A 3,670-nucleotide genomic window follows, 5' to 3' on the forward strand; every position below is an offset into this window, starting at 1 on the left:
AGTCCAGTTGCCTCCTGGACCTGGAGGGCTGAGAATCTCCATAGGCTTCTTCTGTTTTTTGTTTTTTTTCTGCCTTCTGGTCTGCCTTTTGCGGCTGGGGCCCCATCCAAGCCCCGGCCCCGTCCAGCCCTGCTTAGCTTTTTCCCACCCGCAGCCAGATTGGAAGAAGTTGCTCGGTTGTGTCTCAATCTTCCCTCGGAAGCGCCAAGCCTCCGCCGCCGCCGCCTCCGCCTCTCCCTCCGGGGGCCTGTCGAGAAAGCCGCCCGCCCCCCGCGCGGCGAACGGCCGGCCCTTCGCTCGGCCCGCCCCCGGCCCCGGCCCCGGCCCCGCTCGCGCCTGGCTTCTGCCGACGTGGCCGGGAGGGGAAAGGCAGGGCGCAGGCAGGGCGCGCCGGCAGGCAGGCAGGCAGGCAGCAGCTCCGGCGGTGGTAAGAAGGCAGAATGGCTACCTGCAGCTTCCTCCTCCTTTTTTGTGTCTTTTCCTTTCCTCTCCTTTCCTCTCCTCTCCTCTCCCTTCTGCTATCCTGTCCTCTCCCCTTTCTCCTTTCCTTTCCTTTCCTTTCCTTTCTTCTTTTCCTTTCCTTTCCATTCCATTCCTTTCTTTTCCACCTTCCTTTCCCTTCCTTTCCTCTCCTCTCCCCTCCCTTCTGCTATCCTGTCCTCTCCCCTTTCTCCTTTCCTTTCCTCCTTTCCTTTCCTTTCTTCCTTTCCGTTCCATTCCTTTCCTTTCTTTTCCACCTTCCCTTTCCCTTCCCTTCCCTCCCCTTCCTTTCCTTTCTTTTCCTTTCCTTTCCTCTCTTCTCCCTTCTTCTATCCTGTCCTCTCCCCTTTCTCCTTTCCTTTCCTTTTCTTTCCTTTCTTCCTTTCCTTTCCTTTCCATTCCATTCCTTTCTTTTCCACCTTCTCTTTCCCTTCCCTTCCTTTCCTTTCTTTTCCTCTCTTCTCCCTTCTTCTATCCTGTCCTCTCCCCTTTCTCCTTTCCTTTCCTTTTCTTTCCTTTCTTCCTTTCCTTTCCTTTTCATTCCATTCCTTTCTTTTCCACCTTCCCTTTCCCTTCCCTTCCCTTCCCTTCCTTTCCTTTCCTTTCCTTTCCTCTCCCCTCTGCTATCCTGTCCTCTTCCCTTTCTCCTTTCCTTTCCTCCTTTCCTTTCTTCCTTTCCATTCCATTCCATTCCTTTCTTTTCCACCTTCCCTTTCCTTTCCTCTCCTCTCCTCTCCTCTCCCCTCTGCTATCCTGTCCTCTCCCCTTTCTCCTTTCCTTTCCTTTCCTTTCTTCCTTTCCTTTCCATTCCATTCCTTTCCTTCCCTTTCCATCTGTTACCGTTTGTATCCTTTCCCTTCCCTTCCCTTCCCTTCCTTTTTCCTTTCCTTTCCTTTCCATCTGTTACCGTTTGTATCTCTAGAAGTGGGGGTAGATATCTCCTCCTCATTCTGGAAGAGCTTCCCCTCAAAGTCAAGTTGGCTCCTTCCTTATATAGCGACATTTAATTACGTGTTAAATTAAGGTGACTTCTTTGTAGAAAACATCTACCAGAGAGCTGAGGTTTCTGATGTGTCGTTGGCAAGCATATTTAGTTTTGTATAAATAATAAACAAAAATAGAATTATTTTAAGGATAGTCTTGCCCTAAAGTATCTTTCCTTCCATTAACATCACGCAATTTAGCAAGTATTTTCTCCAAGAAGACAGTTGGCCAACCCCACTTAGGAGAGAAGATGAAGTGCTACCAGTTGGGGTGCTACTACTGAGAAGGTCCTGCTCTTACTCCTCTGCTGTGGGCAGGGGGTTGGACTAGAAGACCTCCAAGACCTTCCATCTCCTATTCTATTCTATTCTATTCTATTCTATTCTATTCTATTCTATTCTATTCTATTCTATTCTATTCTATAATAATAATAATAATAATAATAATAATAATAATAATAATAATAATAATAATAATAATAATAATAATAATAAAAAGTTGGAAGGACCTTGGAGGTCATCTAGTCCAACCCCCTGCTCAGGCAAGAAACCCTACACCATTTCAGACAAATGGCTGTCCAGTCTCTTCTTAAAAACTTCCAGTGTTGGAGCAGTCACCGCTTCTGGAGGCAGGTGGTTCCACTGGTTAATTGTTCTAACTGTCAGGAAGTTTCTCCTTAGTTCTAGGTTGCTTCTCTCCTTGATTAGTTTCCATCCGTTGCTTCTTGTCCTGCCTTCAGGCGCTTTGGAGAATAGCTTGACTCCCTCTTCTTTGGGGCAGCCCCTGAGATATTGGAAGACTGCTATCATGTCCCCCTTCATCCTTCTCTTCAGTAAACTAAACATACCCAATTCCAGCAGTCATTCCTTATATGCTTTAGCCTCCAGTCCCCTAATCATCTTTGTTGTTATTCTATTCTATTCTATTCTATTCTATTCTATTCTATTCTATTCTATTCTATTCTATTCTATTCTATTCTATTCTATTCTATATTTTCTATTCATCTTTGTTGTTATTCTATTCTATTCTATTCTATTCTATTCTATTCTATTCTATTCTATTCTATTCTATTCTATTCTATTCTATTATTCTATTCTATTCTATTCTATTCTATTCTATTCCATATTTTCTACTCTACTCTACTCTACTCTACTCCATTCCATATTTTCTTTTCTATTCTATTCTATTCTATTCTATTCTATTCTATTCTATTCTAAAACTACTACTGAAGAGAAATGTAAAAACATTCTAGTTTTCTTTGCTTTGAAAGTGTACTCTAACCAATTAGAAATATGTCACTACTTTTCTCCTCTTTTAGAACCCCAAAAATGTCAGAGAACAGAGGTGAGACGTTAACTCAAGAGAAAAGTGACTGCACATTGACATCTGAGCAGAACGTCTCAACATCCGACACAGCGGTGCATGATGAAAAGACAACGGAGGGATCATCGCAAGTTGGGGGATCTTCCAAAAGCCCCAACAAGGACTTGGAAGAGCAACAGGCATCACATTTGGAAGGTCCTTCAAACGGGCAACATTCCAGTGGAGAAACAGATAAGAACGATGTGATTGAATGCAGCGATTCTATAAGCCTTGAACCAGAAGTTGGAGCTGAAGGACTGAACAAAGAAAGCGATTTGGTAAGAAATAATCTAGCCAGAATTCTTTGGTGCATTGACAAATAAAGCTTGTTTACTCATTTATTTAATCTCTATCCTTTTTCTTTAGAAAGTCAAGTTAGCATGCATAATATTCCTCCTCCGTTTTTCTCCACACCACCAACTCAACTCTTTATAATAGTAGAGGAGAAAAGACTTTCCGTAAAAGTTGCCAATTTCAATTTCAGGATTTTCATAGCTTGCTCAGACTCTCTCCCCCCCCCCCGTAAAAAAAAAATCTTCCTGAAGGAAATCACCCCCAAAAAATAATCCCTCTTTCACCTAGAACTGAAGTCATGCTAGACAAGTCGATGCTATGAGTAAGAATATTAGCGAACCAGTAAACAAGCCAACAGACAAAAAGAGTCAAATCGTAGGGTTTAAATCATTTTGGGTCTTCAACAGATGACAACATTCAAAAAATTGTGTGGAATGGGTGGGTGGATGGATGGATGGACGGTGGATGGATGAATGGATGGATGAACAGTGGCTGGATGGATGGGTGGCTGGATAGATAGATAGATAGATAGATAGATAGATAGATAGAT

The sequence above is a fragment of the Protobothrops mucrosquamatus genome, unplaced genomic scaffold (assembly GCF_001527695.2).
Source record: "Protobothrops mucrosquamatus isolate PMUCROS unplaced genomic scaffold, P.Mucros_1.0 scaffold1707, whole genome shotgun sequence".
NCBI lineage: Eukaryota > Metazoa > Chordata > Lepidosauria > Squamata > Viperidae > Protobothrops > Protobothrops mucrosquamatus.